Source organism: Equus caballus, chromosome 20 (assembly GCF_041296265.1).
Source record: "Equus caballus isolate H_3958 breed thoroughbred chromosome 20, TB-T2T, whole genome shotgun sequence".
Classification (NCBI taxonomy): domain Eukaryota; kingdom Metazoa; phylum Chordata; class Mammalia; order Perissodactyla; family Equidae; genus Equus; species Equus caballus.
Genome location: NC_091703.1, coordinates 57956996 through 57976494, shown reverse-complemented (window position 1 = coordinate 57976494; position 19499 = coordinate 57956996). Strand labels below are relative to the sequence as shown.

General features: G+C 37.3%; 1 protein-coding gene across 9 annotated transcripts in view; it reads right to left on the bottom strand.

Moving 5' to 3' along the window:
• The window catches only part of PRIM2 (DNA primase subunit 2), a 425357-nt gene that overhangs the window by 137163 nt on the left and 268695 nt on the right, over positions 1–19499 (bottom strand). The gene's annotated exons all lie outside the window — the stretch shown is intronic.

The following is a 19499-nucleotide window of genomic DNA, read 5'->3' as shown; positions in this document are numbered from 1 at the left end:
ATCAGAAAACAATGAAAGAAATTTTCTGTCAGTTATTCTGTTAACCTAATGGAAAGTTACTCTCTCTAAAGGAAGGGAAACTAAAATCAGTATCTTTTACCTCCCTCTTCTTCTCAATTTATTTACTACTGCCTGTGTGTATATACATCTAAAACCTGGAACTTACTAAGCTTTCAGACTACCCATATATTTATCACACAAATGGTCTTCTCTAGTTTTCAGGCTGGAAAACTCTTGAAATATTGTACAGAAGGTGCATTTATTGTGAGATGTTTTTTAGAGAATACTTTCTAGGTGCCCACAACTCAAAGGAACATCTCTAAGTATTTACATGGGAAGAGGTGGGGAGAACCAGGTGAAGAACACACTTTTCCATCCGGCTCCTCCATCCCACTCTATCCAGTGGGAGGAAATGCCAGAAAACCAACACTAGTCTGAACGTGGGTGAGTGACAGTTTGTGACCTTCCAAATTAGTCCTGACATCCCAGCTGTGACACTGGCAACACACCAATCTTCATTTCTGCCAAAGACAGCAGCAAATGATTTTCAGGGGCTCTATGTCACCCATGGAACTCAAGAAAAATGATAAAGCAGGCACATCTTTACCCTGCTCCTATGTCATCCCTCTTTCAGAGTCTCGTTCTCAAGCTTACCTTCTAGCCCAGTTCCGCCTGGGGTCCAGTGACTTGATCTGATTATACTTTAAAAAGTATTTATACCCAAATATACTCAGAAACCATGGTGTAAACGTCTGAGTGCCTATAAGAGCAGTGCATAGTCTTCCTTAGAATAAAGTCTGTCCTACCAAGAAAAGCCCCAACACCAAATATTATTCCTATTTTCAAAGCAACAAAAACTGCCATTCATTATGGTCAAGCTCAGCTTGGACAATAAAATGAGAATAGTTAAAAAGCAAGTATCCTTCAGAGAGAGATGATATTCAAAAAGGAAAATCTTTTTGACCTAAATGAGGCAAAACAGCCATATATATGTGGGCAGAGAACAGGGTAAAGATATGGTAATTTTTAACAAAGACATCTTCGATCCTTTTTTAGTGACAGTTGTTTCCCACTCGCAAGAATTTGGAACTCTAATTTACATATTTAAAATACACAGAGGGAGAGTCTGCTAAGCTACAAAAGGGCCTCATTCAGTGCTCAGAATTCAGCACCCCAAAGATCCTGAGTGGGGCCCAGGAAGTTTAGTTACCATAAGCACTAAGAAGAACTCACAGCTTAGCTGCAGGGTCATACGTGTAAACGACCTGCAACTAGGAAAGGGCTTGAAATCATGATGGCCTGTAGCTAGCACATTCTTGCTGACTCCTGTGGTTTCTACTCTGTTGATTATCTCCCCTTGTGTCACTTCCCGAAAGTTTTACTTATAATGTTAATAACCGGAATGCATGCCATAGGCATTTAAAAACAGTGCCCGTTTTCTAAATGCTTACTTACTAAACTACTCAATTGCTATCTATAAAACTAATTTTGTAATCAGTCACCTACAGATTTCAAATGCTTCTCTTGAACTCTTAACTTTAACCACAATTTAGCTCTTCGAGCTCACTGGAACATCACACCTGTTCTAACCAAACACCACACTGAGGGAGTCTCAAAGGTACCAAAGGGTCCCAGGGGAAGAAAAGGCTAACAGTTATGAGAAGGCCTTTAAGCCAGATACCGGAGGAGTTTAAATCTTGTCTCTACCAGAGGCTGGCTGTGTGACCTTGGGCAAATCACTGAACCTGTCTTTAATAGTTCCGTTACATATAAAAATGAGGGAGTAACACTTAACACACAGAGTTGGCAGAGGGATTAATTAGTCCATTTGCATAAAGCACTTGGTAGAGTGTCTAGCACAGAGTAAGCATTCAATATTAAGCAGTTATTATCATTAGCAAGGTAGTCATTTTATTATTAACTAAAACTATCCTGAGCGGGTCAGATTTGACGTGTTGTTTAATATTACTTAAATTACTTATATGTTTTGCCCCCAGCTTCCTCATCAGAAAAACTTGAATCTAGTTACTCCCTTAACTCCTGGTAGGACCTTAAATAAAGTCAGTTAAGCAACATGAAGTCTATAACACAGCTGGAAGGCATTGCTATTACTGTAATTCAGTAAATTACCTCCTATGGTGTAGTAAATATTTCTTCTCCTGCTCTGTAAGAGTTAATTCATTTCTCCTTGGTGAGAACCTTTCCCAGGCTTATGAGGCAGCAAAGTGTTCTAGAGATAACAGAGATTTTGGTTCTAACTCTGCCACCTGCTAGCTGAATAATGTTTGGCAATTATAAATTACCTCAGTCCCTTTTCTTCATTCTTAAAATTGTAATAATGAGACCTGTCCACTCGATGCAAGAGCACTTTGTAAACCGCAAAATACTAAGTATATGCTATAATTATTCACTACAATTATTTGTATAAAACTTGTATAGACTAGTTTGTGCCATGTATGAAGGGTGGAATTTTAAAAATAAGTTCCATTTTATATTCAAGTATATCTCTGAATACTCCTGGGATTTCACTTGAAGAAGTGTTGACCACACATTATAAAAATTATGATGGGTACAGAATATGCCACCCCAAAATATGCCTCTTTGGCATATGAATGGTTTTGAGCTAACCACCACTGGGAATCAGCAGATGCAAGAAAAGCTCTAAAAACAGCCCACGAGTTTTCCTTTTGCAAAAGAAATTTCCATTTGTAAAGGTGTCTCCCACTGCCTACCAGGAAGAGGGAGACTCCTAACAGCTCTTCTCAACAGAGGGCGTCAACTTTACTCTGCACAGCAAACCTCACTCAATAGCCCCAGTGAACCAAACTTTTCCTAGGCACCTTCCCTTAGCTTGCCTCCCCCTCTCCAGAAGCCCAAAACCCCTGTGCCTTTGTTTGAAACCACCCCTTCGAGTTACTCCTCACTGGGTGCTGCCATGTGTATGAAGGACGTACATGTTAATACACTTCTGTTTATTTTTCTCTTGTAAATCTGTCTTTTGCTGGTCTAATTTACAGGGCCCCAGCTGGAGAACTTAAGATGAGTGGAGGAAAACAGTTTTTTTCCTCTCCTATAGTTTCATCTGAAAAAGCAGGACATACGTTCTCCATCTTCACATTCTAACTTCTTTCCCTGAAGTCATGGAGAACATTTTCCCTTCCAGACCCCAGAGTATACTGGTTTTCTTTCCCTCAAATTTCTCCTGAGGCAGGGTCAAGCTAAAATTTTAAAGTTTGGATTGACCCCCTTGTTAGACAATGAAAAGGAAATAGTGAAATGGCAAAAGCCTACAGAAAAAGTATTTAATGAAATGATCCTACGTAATCTGATAAGGTAATTGATTAAGCAACAACCAGTTGAGTTGTTGACTCAGTGAAGTCAACAGACCTAAAGAAAGATCAGCTATGTATCAAAAAACCTGCCATAATCGATTAATCTGAGGAAAATGAGAGCTGTCTGTTCAGGAACGTAGGTGGTCTGTAGGCTCGTGGGGTTGTCTTTTCCGTATTCTGCTATAAGAACTGTACCCAAACAGCTCAGAAAATGCTATTTGAGGGTCATCTGTGACCTGGGGCTGTGTGATCTACGTCATTCCAAATGTATCTATTCAGTTGGATATTAAATGAAGAACATTATTTCATAATTCCTACTGTGGAATTTAGCACAAATGTACTACTGTTATTAGCAATAAAGAATAAAGTAATACTTACTGATGTTTCAATAACCATAGCTTTCGTTTCTATAGATTTTTAGCAGTGACAAAATGATTCTTCTTAGACTCTTTACTACTCGCAGGTATGGAAGTTAGTTATCGAGCAAAGGTTTCATGAGGTTGACTGAATAATTATTTCAATTATTTAGTAGGAAAGCTGGAATTGAAATCCTAGTCATCTACTTTCTAGAAAATACTACAAAATTATCACTGGGGAAAATGAATAAGTCAATACAGGCCACTGTCAGACATCCGTGGCAAACCTTCAGCTGTAGCTGCCTTCCTGCTGTCACTCAGTTGCTTCAGGACGTCTGAAAGTCACACTGAACACAGTTAAACAAAATGTTTCTGATTCTAGTGAAAACCAGAGAAAAGTGTCTACTCTCAAAAGAAACAGTAACTCTTACAAGCCACTCACGTATCATTTCTTCAGTTTCTAATTTACCATGACTTTAGAATCATAAAAAATGGCAAATTTGAAGTTAAACGTGAAATGAACAAATGCTAAATAGTGTTTCAGCATCCTTTCAAATTGCCAGGCACACTCGGCATTCCTCCTCCTGTAATATTCTAGTTGGAGACATGACAAGGAACTGGAGTAAAATCTCAGAAAAAAGGGAGCATAAAAAATTGAGGAAAGGAGGCAGAACTGTACACTATCACTTACCTACCTGGCAACTTGATCTGGAGCGTTAACAAATTTAGCTTCCTTATCAGCTAGAATCAGAATTTAAGAGCTGGAACAGGCTTTGGACATTATCTAGAGCAGCCATTATCCCAGACAAAGGAGGGGAACCGAGGGTCTAACCCTAAGTTGTACAGCGACCCTGCATTGCCCTTCTGTGCCCCTCTCATTCACTGTGTAAACCCACGCTTCACACAAAGCCCAGCAAGTGGCAGTTCCTCACGAAATGCCCACTGGGTTGAACTGTTCACCTTGTTTGTACTGTATGTTCACTGGGTCATCCCTGCCAGAGGACAAAAAGCTAACCTTATTTCTATTTTTTGCTGAGGAAGATTTGCCCTGAGCTAACATCTGTGCCCATCTTCCTCTATTTTATATAGGGGACACCTGCCACAGTACGGCTGATGAGAAGAGTAGGTCCGGCCTGGGATCCAAACCCATGAACCCAGGTCACAGAAGAAAAGCATGCCGAACTTAACCACTATGCCACGGGGCCAGCCCTATTTTTATTACTTTATTAATTCAGTGACAAAAGAGATTTAACAAATTCCTATCATTAAATACTGTAACTTAACATATTATTTAAATAGAGGCCTCAACAATTCAACCTGGAGGAAATGGTCTGGGGGAGTTGTGTGGTAGGTAATTTTAACTGGCTATCTGTTCAGTCAGTGAGCCTGACATTAAGGGAAAGACAGAGTAACAATGGAATTTTCAGTATCTCACCTGGAACCTTTGTTTTAGAAAAATCTACCTTATTCACTGACATGAATGCCACCAACATAGCAGTGAATGAAAAGTTATTAAGATTCCAAATATACTTTGTCAAAATTTAAAGACAGAAACCGCAGACAACCCTTCATTCACTGAAGTACGAGCATTTACTAAATCACATACTTACAGCCTAAAAGACTAAATTTATTATCCCTTAAAAGGTGGTCAATTTAGTCTCTATCTCACTGGTAGGAAAAGACCCAACATAAAACACGTATCGCCAGAAAACCACAGGAGCAGGCTGACTGATGTGGAACGCTCCAGTCCAAGATGAAGCAGCTCAGCTTGAATAAACTGGACTTCTCACTCACTGGACACAACGAAGCAACCTGAAAACATCACCCAAGCCTGCAGAGACCACACGGAAGTCAGCTGACGGGAGCTTCCAACCTCCCAGGGAAAGGCTCCCTCCTCCTCACAGATACAGTAATTGATTTTTACAAACATTTTGAAGTAAAAATGAAATGTACATTTATTTTGCCTCTGCTAGATTAGTTTCATCCTATTTACCTACTTTCCCAGATTCAGTTTTTGTCAATTTTTTTTCATAGCTTGCTTTTCCAGATTACCTCATCTGGCTTCTTTAATCCACAGTGAGTGTTTGAGAACTGAATTTCTACTATGATAGAATTTTAAAGACCTAGCTTTATTATTAATCTCAAGATACGACTCACAACCTAGTATATATATTATGTGCAGTAAGTAAGGTTTTGAAAAGCTACTAGGATGACTGCAAAAGTATAACTTCCTAATCCTATAAATGTTAAGAAATACCTAAATATTTTTATATAAACACTTAAATATTTACATATATATTAATGTAGTTCAAGGATATGCTTCTGGGTGCATAAAGATTCAGACTTGTCATACGTTCTTGATACCTTTTATCAACATATAAAATTATAACTTTTTCCTGTTTAATATTTTACTGCATTTTGTATAATATTAATATTGTCACTCCTGTTTTCTTTTTGATTCCACTTGCTGGCATTCCCCTCTCCACCTTTGTTGTCAATCTTTCCGTGTCAGAATGTCTTGAATAAATAGCAAATGGGTAATTGGTGACCCATGACCACCCTCTAGTGGTTATTCAGAGCATATTAAAATACACATTTTTTCTTTTTATCAATTTTATCGATGTCAAAAATGAATCAGACTCTCTACAAAAAAGACAGCTCTTTAGCACACTTTTACTTCAATCATAATTATAAAATTACCTTCAAAATAACTCTAAAAATGAACTCTTTAAGAATTAAATGAGGGGCCAGCTCGGTGGCGCAGAGGTTTAAGTTCACACGTTCTGCTTCTTGGCGGCCCAGGGTTCACTGGTTCAGATCCCAGGTGCGGACATGGCACTGCTTGGCAAAAGCCATGCTGTGGTAGGTGTCCCACATATAAAGTAGAGGAAGATGAGCATGGATGTTAGCTCAGGGCCAGTCTTCCTCAGCAAAAAGAGGAGAATTGGCAGCAGTTAGCTCAGGGCTAATCTTCCTCAAAAAAAAAAAAAAAAGGAATTAAATGACTTTCCCAAAGTCACAACATAGTGAGATATTTCACTTATTAGATTACATGTCATCTCCTAGTCATCTAAGTTTGGCTACATAACAGATGCCCAAAAGAAAAAATTACATCAGATTTTAAAAGCAATAAATGATAGAAGAGTATTATCATGCCCTGAAATGACAAATGTCATGAGATAAAGTTTTAATTTACAGTGACAAGCCTGATTGTTGCTCTACAATTTCAGGGACAAAGAGAAAATGAATATGGATCTGTTGCTTCCTGTTGTAGGCAAGTGTTTTGTTTCTCTTCCCATGGTTAGGAACCAACAGTTCCCACTTTGTGAGACTAAATTCCCTAAGGCTGCATCTGAAAGAGATCAAAAGAGAAATACACAAAATAGTATATCAAGAGTTAGACAAATGTATGTTGGGCGGCAGATGGCTTATTTATTAGTTTGTTTATTTATTTATTTTTGTGAGGAAGATTGTCCCTGAGCTAACATCTGTGCCAATCTTCCTCTATTTTGTGTAAGGGACACCACCACAACATGGCTTGAGGAGTCGTGTACACGTCCACACCCAGGATCTGAACCCACAAACCCCAGGCCACTGAAGCAGAGCACACAAACTTAGCCACTACCTCAGTGGGCCAGCCCCTAATTTACTTTTTAAGGGTATTTACAGGGCATTTTGGAGAACTGGTTGATTCTAGGACTGAGGCAGGGAAAATGCAACATGCGCCTGGAGCATCCTGTGGTGCCAGAGAGGACATGCTCAAAAAGAGGATGGAGGCATGTGGAAAGGGCACTGGAATCAACCTGACACGAGCTCCCAATGGCCAGGCTGGAGCAATCTGAGCAACAGATCAACAGCGCTGAATTATAACCCCTAGAGTGAAATGTCTAATTCACCGAGTACGCATGAGTGCATACTGATATAAATAACTGAATAAACAAATAAATGGGGGAGAACGAACAGCTTTCCTTACTGAAGAACTCCAATTAATAAATGTAGGAGGATAGGGAAAGGAAAAACAAACATGAGAACACCACACTAATAGCTGCAGGCAAGATCCACCAAGGGATGCTAAAACTAGTGGAGAAAGAGGATATTTACCTAGTCTAAAATGATCTCCCCCAAGATATTTTGAGGAGAAAACAGAACTCTACACTGGAGAAACCCAGCAGATACCACCTTAACGAAGTGTTAATATCAAGATTAATATCACCAGTAGTAAGTTATGCTGATATCATATGCCAATATGATGCAATCAGAAGGGAACATCACTCTCGGGCTATTCTTGCCAAAAACGCATAACCTTAATCTCATCCCGAGAAAACAGTAAATAAACCCAAAGTGAGAGGCAGTCTACAAAAAAACTGACCAATACTCTTCAAAAGTATCAAGATCATGAGAGATAAGGAAAGAGTAACGAACTGTCACAGACTGGAGGAGATTAAGGAGACACGACAACTAAATGCAGTGTGCAGTCCCGGATGGAATCTTGGAATGGCAAAGGGCCATTAGTGAGAAAACTGGTGAAACCTGAATGGAGTTTCTAGTTAACAGTACTGTACCAATGTTACTTTGTTGATTTGATAACTGTATAACATTTATGTAAGATGTTAATATCAGGGGAACCTGGGTGAAATGTACATGGAACTCTTGGTACCATTTTTTCAATTTTTCTATAAGTCTAAAATTGTTTCAAAATAAAAAGCTTATATACCAGGCAATGAACTAGGCATAACATAGTTTATCTCATTTGATTCTCCTAACAATTGTGCAAAATTGGTGTGACTCTCCCTATTTCACAGCCTGGAAAATTGAGAATTGGAACGATTAAGCGAAATGTTGAAAGGCAAACAGTAAAATGTTGTTAGGACTGAAACCTTTCTAGGACTTGCTCAAAGTCCATGTTCTTTTTATCATGTTATGATAAACACAGGTAAAGCATTTATCCACCCAGGAGACGCAAGTGATCTCTTCTGAAACTAGATTAAAATTTTAAAGTGGCAACAATGCTAAAAATAGCAAAAGCTACTTTTAGAACATAGTATTAATTTTTAATTTGCTGTGGTACTAGAGAAACAAAAATGGTTTTCTATCATAATAATAAAAGGCAAATTACTATATGTTTAAGTAAAGCCATTTTAATTTACTGTAATATCTAGCAAGTCTTGTGGAACTCTACAAATCACAACACAGCCACGTGTTCCAAGGTGAGGTATAAGAAAGGCTGATTTGCTACTTCAGACATTCAACTTCAGGCATAGGTGTTTTCTTATATACTTCAAAGACATCTAGTATGGAAAACTTAAATGAATTTTCATATTTATTCTAGTGGTTTTTTTCCTTGCAACATTATACTGCTTACCTACATAACCAACATATAAATGTTATTTAATACAAAGGAGCAGCATATCAAACTCCAGGGAAATAGCTGAGAAATAATAAAATATTCATGAGAAATACCTCCTTCTTCCCCTTTTATTGTTACTCACAGGGACCACAGTGATGATAGGTTACTTCATCTTGTGAACTATGACGAAGAATCAGAATTAAAGTTTCAAAGCAAAGTGGCTGCTTTCTTAAAAGCAAATGCAACTAAGTTGAATTATGGATGGGCTGCGTTCTCAGCAGTGCAGGGAGACGGCTCTACCGAGGGAGGGCTACGAGAGCTTACTGCACGGCTTCAGGGTGTGGGTTTGCTTCTCAACTTGGATGTGACAGCTCATTAAGAAACTGCATTTATTTTGCCACGGTATTCTTTTAAATGAACTACACATCAGGGACATGCTAAATGAAAAGGATGATGAGACAAACCAGGAAAATGCTTTTTTTTTTTCAATGCCACCAACTTAAAAAATTTTAAAGCACATATTTTTAAATGATAGAAGATTCTTTAAATAGCCTAACAAATCTCTTATATATTCATTCATAGGGATTTAATTTAAAAATTAATATATCAATGATATACTGTAACGAACATGGTCAAAAGAACAGTTGGGGAGAATAATCTGCCTGCTGAGCAAAGACTAAATCAGATAATTTGATATATTTCAAAACAAAGGTTTTTGTTTTTGTCCAAAACAAAATTTGAAGTCTGTAGTACCTTAATCAAGAAAACCAAAACCAAAAAGCACACAGATTACATTAAACTATGAATATGAAAAGTGTTATTATCTATACTTTATAAACAATTCTCATCCCTAAAGAGTGAATTTTCAAACCACTTGGTAATTATTATCTCATTTATTTTCACCATATTTCTGAAGTATGTAAAAACAGTTGACTTACTATATTTCCTAAGGAATACCTGAGTAAGAGTTCCTCCCTAGCAAAACTGCAACTCCAGTCTAGCTCTGTCGATGCCCTATCCAGAGTTCATTCACTCAGTCATAACACACCTCAGCTCTTTACTATGGGGTAGTGAAGGGTACAGAATAGCTGGTCACAATGCATCAGAGCAAATACGTCATAGTCATGCTTAGCAGTCCACCAGGCTCCATTTTCATGTCTGGGTACATTTTAAAATTCAATAGATAAAAATCACCATTTGGTGCTACAGAAATTGCTGCCTTATTTATTGGCTTTATTGGCTTTACTGCCTTCCTTATGGCTCTATTACCTTGACAGACAGAGACAGAGAGATCTTTGGCTAGGTCATACATTCATGATGCTTCTAGCTGTGATTCTTATCAATGAGGCAAGCAATATCCAGGTGTATTGTTTATTCACCAGGAGTTTGGTTTTGAACATGTTTGGATGCCTGCTCAGCATCCAAGTGGAGACGTAGAGCAGGTCATCAGATACACCATAAGAGAGGTCTGGCTGGAGAACCAACGAGAACGCAAACTTCACAAAGATAGGGATTGTGTCTATTTTGTTAACTTCTGCGCCTTTAACTCCTACAAAAATGTCTGGCACATACCAGTGGCTCTGTAAATATTAAATGGGACCAAATGCAATTGCCATCACTACATATTTTTGATCTACACAAATGGCATTTTCATATAATTTCACCTAATATTTATCGAATGAATGACAAACTATAATTTTTCATTTCACAGTCTCTCCTCTGGGTGTGAGCTAGAAAAATTGCTGTCTTTCTAGAAAAAGAGCAGAGCAGAGTGGAGGAATCTGTGGGCGGTCCTTGCTCCCTTTCAGACCCCCAGTGTCTCAGCCTCCCTTTCCCTGCCTAGTGCAGTACAAGCATTGAATAAACATTTATTGTTGGTGCTGATGATGCCAGTAATTATGCTTTCCAGATATTTCCCATAAGTAATTATTAGAAAATTAAAGATAGCCACTTGTAAATTATATAAGCAGGTGACTTTGAATATACTTGCAATACCTTTCTCAGTATTACGAGCACCTTTTCATAGCTAAAATAACTGAGTACCAGGAGCATTTCTCCAAAGCCATAGCAAAAGAGTAGAGAAATAAACTCAAACTTCCCAAGTTCACTTTGTGCTCAATTCATTGCAACTTGTCTCTTTCACCAACTCTACAGAAATATTATATATGTGCATATATAGGAATGCTTCTATGGTATTTAATTCCATTAAGGGATCTCCTCCTTTTAATTTAACTTTTTTCTTTGCTATGTCACATTAGAAACTTTTGATGAAAAATCCAATTACGTATAATTTTACCTGAATAGTTACCTAGATAATCATGTGACACACCTCTCCTCCTGAAACACCCACACATTTCCACATATATAGGAATAATGCTTCACATTACCATAATGCTACAAAGAATTTCTTGAGCAGCTATCTTTTATCATGTCATAAATTAAGAATTTACGAGAAATTTTCATTTTCTGGTTCTGTTTTACAAAGAAAAGCTGTTTCTGAAATAAGAACTCTCAGTATACTTTAACTTAAAGATTTAAATGACAAGGTAATAACAGGAAATAAAGCTGAGGACAGCTGTGAAAATCTAAGCATGGTGCTCTGATGTGACAACTTCTAGGATCACAAGTCTACCAGCCACTTAATATGTAGATTAATTTTCTTTAAAATTCAAAAGCCACCTCTGGTGTCCTATATAGCATACAAATGAGCAGAGCAGTAATGAGAAACATAACACACGTAAAATTACAGGAATAATAATATTTTGATGTGTGGCTTTAAAGAGTAATTTGTTGAGTACTAATAATCCCCAAATCAAGTTGAGACACTAATTTGTTTCTAAAGAAATAAAAGCACAATATCACTTGCAAAACCTAAGTAGCAGCAGATAATAAGAACCCTTCTGCCAAGCAGCTACAACATTAGATGATTTATGTAAATACTGAAGAATGTCTTTTATGTTACAGTGAGAAAAAATTCACATTTCCTAAAACTTGCTGCTCTGACCTGCGTTAAGTAATGAATGTACCTCATCACATGGTTTAGGTTTCTCTTCCTTAGCTGTATTTAATCCAATCCAGACAGTCAACTGTGATGGCAGGGACTTATACTTCTATAAATCTCTCTGTCTTATGCCCATTATCCTTGATAGAGAGGATCTTCAAAAATTATAAATTAAATTTATAATTTAATTTATAGGTATGCACATAAAATTGCACATGAATGTATAATAAACTGTTAAATCTCAATTCCTTAAAGGTTGGGAGGATTATTATCTACTCTTCCCTTCTGTTATGAAAACATCATGTCCCATAAAGCTGCAAAATTAGGCTACCAGACCAACAAGCACAAGCTGTTTAGCTCCTAAATTGAGGTGACATGATGTGCAAAGGAAAATCACCTTAATTCGACTAAGGGAAAAAAATGCACTAAGACCCATCTCTCTCAGCTGAGCCTTCATTCAATATTGAAACAAGTAATCTCAAATTCCATGGTTTTGGCTGCTGCTCAACACTATTCCATTCAACTGGGGATTGAACAAAGCAAAATAAAAAGGAACTTTAATCTGTCTTTTCTTCTCTTTTTGCTATACTACACTGACAGCATCTTGTTCATTAACTACACTTTTTTCCTTAAAGAAATAGACTATAGAGTACTATATTGGACACTGGAGAAAGAAGGCAGAAAATAAGAGGCATAGTTTTAAAAAAATCTAGGTTTTTGGGGGGCCAGCCCAGTGGCTGAGTGGTTAAGTTCACGCACTCCGTCTGCTTCGGTGGCCCAGGGTTTCGCTGGTTCGGATCCTGGGCATGGACATGGCACTGCTCATCAGGCCATGCTGAGGTGGCGTCCCACATAGCACAGCCAGAGGCACTCACAACTAGAATATACAACTATGTACCAGGGCGCTTTGGGGAGAAGGGAAAAAAACAGAAGATTGGCAACAGATTTAGCTCAGGTGCCAATCTTTAAAAAAAAAAATCTAGGTTTTTAAAATTCTAGTTAAAAATGCAAAGTAGACATAAATGATAAGACAAATATAGAGAAACATTTCAACATATACAGAGTGAGATGTTAAGAATTTAACACACACTGCAGTGACACAGAGGCAGGACCAGGGGTGGCTGGAGGTTCCTCTCACAGATAACACAAGAAACCAAGACAGCTCCATTCTGGTGACTCAAAGAGTTGACATGCACTGCCCATTTTTGCTCATCCCCTAAGGAGATGGGGTTATGAATTTAAGTCTTTAGAAACTACGAACCCAGTTAATAATGATTATAATTTGCCAAATTTGCTAGAATCCTCAAATACAACTTTTGGTTTTGTGAGCCCGACTTTCACCGTGTTTCTTAGTGAAGAAGAGAATGCATTCATGGCTGTTTGCTCTAATAACAATCAGGGTAGGGAGATCCTGTGGGGAAAACACGCGATTCTTATTCATTACTTTATTGATATGTAGGAACTTTCTCTTTGATAATAATTTAAAGAAGATATGTCATTTCTCATTTTGTCATCTTAAAACTCAAAATAATAATGCAATAAAATTATAAGTTTATGCAAAATCTTCTGACAGAAATGACAGGTGTTCTAAAGGGGAATGCTTTAAAGGTTAAAAAAAAGAGAGAGAGAGAGAGAAAATGCTTTTGATATATTCTTAATTTGGGTTTTTGATTCCTCAGTACAAGAGGACTGGAGGAACACTGGCTTTCGTTATTGTTTTTTCATTATGTAAATCAAATAGATTTTCTTTTCCAATAAAATTCTACGTGTAAATTGCCAAGGTAAGTGCCTCGGGGGCAAAAAAAATTATAAGAACGATGCCAGTTTGATGGTAATTTCAGTAAAAAACCCTCCTCAGCTTTAAAACCTGAAGCTGACACACTTTCCCGAAGTCTCTCACTCAAAATGGGCGACTGGTGTGAACTGTGCCTTCTCACGGCTCATGAAACTCTGACTCTAAAACTCAAATCAAACAATAATCTTGAATTCATATTCCAACATTTGTGGTTTACTTTCTGGCAAAGAAAATTACTTTCTAACCATGGTAACAGTTATCTTCTTATTGCTTACTCTGTTCTAGGTACTGTTCCACATGTTTTATGCTGCCTGAGTCCTAACAACACTGTAAAAAAGGCTTTAGTCCCGTTTTATTGATAAGGGAACTGGGAAATAAAGCAACTTGCCTACACCACTAGTCATGGTGGAACTAAGATCTGAATTCAGGTCTTAGCAACTCTAAAGGACCTGCTCTGAAAAAAGTTACTTCTTAAATCAAATTAATGTGTTACAAATCTGAAATATAAAATTTAACCAGCACTTAACAATATTTTCAAAGTATGATTATTCCTCCTATTTTCCCAGATTGAAAAGCAGACAGGATAGTCACTTGTTTTTTCTAGATCATACTGTTCATACATTGTATATAGCATGAATAACCATCCCAAAAGTTATCTCTTTAGTTATAAGATTAGATCTATTTTATGTAAGTAAAAGGTTAAATCAATTTTGCTAACAGAAACACCTGCAATATTTTTACAAAATTCTTCAAAAACTGTCATGAGATGTGACATTCTGAGAGCATAATAAGTGGCTGCTGTGAATTACAGAATATGAAATACAGTCATAGTGGCACACCTAGCTCTTAATTATCACATATGACAAGATATTTTATTATCGAACAAAAATCTCAATGCTTTAATTCCAATCATGGAATTAATTCAATTATTGAAAACATGGTGAATGGCATGGTTTATTTTCCTCCTAACCAAATTGCAGTTTTATATGCAAAGGGTTGACAAGAATCCTCATAGTTCATCTAGGACATCCTGGAAAGCCACTTAACACCTTTTCATTAGAATCTCCAGAAAGGAATCAATCCTTTCCACGTTAAGTACCCAAGTATTTTATAACACTTACAAACAGAAGAATTATTACCTTAATGTTAGAAAAATAATGCTGTTTATAGGTACCAAGAGAAAGCCCTCAGAATATAAGAACTGTGATGGCCAAATTACTGATAGTGCATGTGAAAATAAGATCAAGTTCATGAATTCTAAAAGGAAATTAAAGACATTTGTTAATTAGATGATCACACAAGAAATGGTAAGAAATCATTTTCTACTCCAGGATACTGACAAGGGATCAAACCAAAACCTTGAAACAAAGGCATCTGGCTTGTACTACAAATACACATAAACAGCAGAATTAAAAAAGGCTTAGGGGCTGGCCTAGTGGCGCAGCAGTTAAGTTCGCACATTCTGCTTCGGTGGCCTGGGGGTTCGCCGGTTCGGATTCCAGGTGTGGACAGGGCACTGCTTGGCAAGCCACACTGTGGTAGGCGTCCCACATATAAAAAGTGGAGGAAGATGGGCACGGATGTTAGGTCAGGGCCAGTCTTCCTCAGCAAAAAGAGGAGAATTGGCAGCAGATGTTAGCTCAGGGCTAATCTTCCTCAAAAAAAAAAGGCTTATACACAGCTCTTCCACATGAGTTAACTTTGATTCCTAACATTTTCCCAGACAAGTGTTTCTATTACCTTTCTTAAAGATGTTGTCACGGCTCGGCAGCTGCCATGATGAGTTAACTAACTACAAAGAAGGCTTCTCATGCACATACAATTCATTTCCACATCCACAAGAAACTAATGGGCAAGATTAACTAACAGAGTTAACCAAAGCAAAAAGAGAGAACTGAAATGAGAGCTGGAGGTTTATGAATTCACCTTAGGATTCATAAGCAGAAAAGGAACATTATATATGTTTTTTCTCATTTAATTATACTTTTACTTCCACAACTTTATGTTCAAATTCTATTTTTTAAAAAGTCTGAGTAATGAACACAGTAGATGATATCACTCAGGGAGAAAGGAAAGATATTAAGTATAAATGAAATCTAAGCTTTGAACTTCCTTACTTATTTTAATTATCAATGTTTCAGTTTCAAGAAAAACCAATATTGTTTACTTCATTTTGCAACATGGATTTTAATTAATCCTATTACCTTAAAAAATAAAATTATTAGAAAGTGACACTCCACAAACACCACATGTTGGTTAATATTTACAACTTCTTCCTTCTACCAAAAAGGCTGTTACTTTCCCATTAATATGCATGAAATGAGAATTTAATTATCAATAGTTTTTTAAAGCAAATGACAGCAGCAGCAGTTACCACGCACAGAGCACCTATACGTGGTGCTGGGCACTTGACAGACATTATTGCTGCTCCTCACGAGAGCCAATGCAAAATAGGGATTACTACTCCCACATATAGATGAGGGCACAAGACAGACCTCGGTGAAGGCAGGTGTCTTGACCAGGATCATAAAATGAACCAAGTCAAGTCTTAACAGACCCGAACAGTCAGCACTGTGCGCCTTCATAACTAATATAGCTCATCCTAATTTTGATGCACTAGCAATCTGTAGTTTAGAAAGAATTTTCACTTCAAGAAACTTACTTGACCTTTGATCCTCACCAAAAAAAGCAGGTATTATTTCAGTCCTTTTGTAGAGGAGAAAACAGAGGCCCAAAGACAATCAAGAGTCTTTCAGAGCTCCCGAGGTAGGGCCAGGGCCTGCTCTGTGGGCATGCGCCTTCAGAGCCAGCGTTCTTGCCGACACTCAGGCTTGCTCGCAGGTGAGTCAGCATCAAGGTGGCTGCACAGGCGCAGCCCTGGGAGACTCCAATAGCGCTCCCATCTTCAGGTTCAATCACATACTCGCTCACCACTTCTATTATTCCCTTAACAGCTTTGTGAGAACAGAAATTTACACACACTTTTATTTGAAAATCAAAACTGTTAAAATAGAAAAGCTATGATTACTGCCTCTAATTTTATTCTATTCAATAAGAACTTTCTACCATGGTGTTTCATTCACAAATACAGAAATTCTGGGACATGTAGTGAACGAATAATACTGAAAAGCTAGTTCAGGGAATAAACAGTGTTTCTTTCTTAAAATACTAACACAGGCTGCAAACCTGCAGTTCTGCACAAGGTTTCTCTGCCTACCTCAGGAGACGTGTTGCAAGCTCACATAAATAACGTGGGGGGAGGACTGATAAAAACAGGTGGATCTTTACAGGAATGACACCAGATTACTCGCTGCATCTGGGTCACCTCACAAGGAATCACTATTGGTCATGTACAAACATATCTGCCTACCATACATCCAAAACACTGGACTAACTACACCCATTCTGATCCACATGGCCAAACAGAAGGCACTTTCAAATACTCAGAAATTTTAAATGAGGTATATATCACATATCTACAGCACAAGTGAACTTTTTAGTATGGCTCAAAAGACACCTGACAACTCAAGAAATAAAGAGTGAAAAAGCTTTCATAATATTGTACAAAGAATCAAAGAAATGGCTATGAACAAACAGGAATAGTCTATGATCAAACCAAGTGCACACACATACCTTCCACCCAATCTTAAAACATCAACCATAAGAAAATAATGCAAAATAATAGAGTTATAAGCAGATTTCACCACAGTTCATCTTGAAAAATGTAATTATGGTTTCCACTGCTTTATAAAATGATGAAAAATACTCTGCTAAAAGATCTTTTAAAATTGGTCTTTAAAAACTCCCCAAATACGACTAAGATACGATTATAAACACAACTTAAATATAGCGATACCATCTATAACTTCAGCAAGTAGGTAATGGAATGGGGGAAACAGGCAGAGTGCACTTTGCTTTTCCCACATACTACACAATAAAGTATTTTACATCCTGTTGAAAATACGACAATACATGTGACAGCTTTTCCTGCTGTGCTCAGGGAAAAGCTTCAAGACTACAAAAAGAAATATACTTCATGTTAAATTCAAACATAATAAATCTAAAATGCAGAACATTCAGATTATATACATCTTTTCAACCACTATCCACAAATCCACTAAATAATCCTATGAACGTAACTAAAAATTAAAACAATGTTTCTCTGTAGTTACAACTGCTATAGAAATGCAGCATCTACAGTTTTTATTCTTTAGATTCATGCTATTTCTTAGGCCTTCAAATAAGACCACCTGAATACTGACCTACCATCACTTTTAGCATCCACAGCACAACATAATATTGTTTTCCTAACTACTGCTACATTATTTCTAATGTTTGGTTTGGATGACTGGTAGAATTAAAGGTGGAGCTAAGGGACAGTTTTATTTCCGAAAAGATAATGGTACTCAGTATTTATTATATGCGAGGCACTGTTCAAAGCCCTTTCCTTGTATCAACTCCAGTTAATCCTTACAATAACCCTTTAAGACAGATACTATTAGGATCCTCATTCTTCAGACAAGGAAACTAGAGCAGGAAAGGTTAAGTAACCCGCCAAAAGTCAGGAAACAGCCGCTAAGTGGTAGTGCAGGAATGTGAATCCAACCAATTTAATTTCCAAGCACTCAGTTGCTCTGGAAAACTCTCTCTGTAATTTATCAGATGAAACTACCTACTTTTTCCTGAATTTATTCAGGAAAAAAAGAGAGAGAGAGAAGAAAGGGGAATTATCTTAAATCATCCTATTTCTGGTCCTTTAACTTCTGAACCCAGAAGAACTTGCCACAGTGTCAGTCCACTGGCTCCTGTTGGTGTTGCAGCTGAGATAACTAGAATTGGTACCAAAAATGTCAGCTTGATTCCGAGCTATGCAGGTTACCACGTTTGTGACCTTAGGCAATTCATTTAACCTTTTTTGAGACTCAATCTCAATCTATAAAACGAGATGGAAAATTTTGCCTTCTTTATGAACTGTATTTCAGGGAAACCAAATACCCAAGATGATCAGGGATCATTCTTTACAGAAGAGTTCCAGCTAATAAATGTAGAGATAAAAATAAGATAATTGAATTGGGAAAGACGATTCAATGGATAAAACCATTAGATGAAAAGTTAAAGGAGAACTTTACAGTGGAAAGTTCAGGCCACTGACAGGCCCGCTGATGTGACAAAATACGAAAAACAAAGCCCCACTTATGAAGGATTCTTGCCAAAAAGGTTGAACCTGATCTTACATTAAGTCTTTACAGCTAACTCCATTTACAGGGAAAATAGGAAATACAGGAACAAATTAAATGAAAGCACAGGAAGCAAACAAATCAATCCAGAATGTGAAACATTCTAGAGAACAACCAGCTCATTTCTTCAACAAGTTATAGACTGAAATAAGCAAACAAACAGGGAAACAGAAATGAGGCGGTAACTAAAAGAGATTTATGGGACAACAGCCAAACGTAACATATGACCTGATGTAGATCCCGGTTCCTGACCGGGAAACTTTGACCTTGGGCTGGATTTTAGATATTACAAAAAATTGTTGTTACTTTTGCCAAGTGGTAAGATAATGGATTTATAATTATGTAAAAAAATGTCCATATTCTCTAGATATATGTACTAAAGTATGTAGGCATCACATATCATAGTCTGAAATTTACTTTAAAATCTTCAG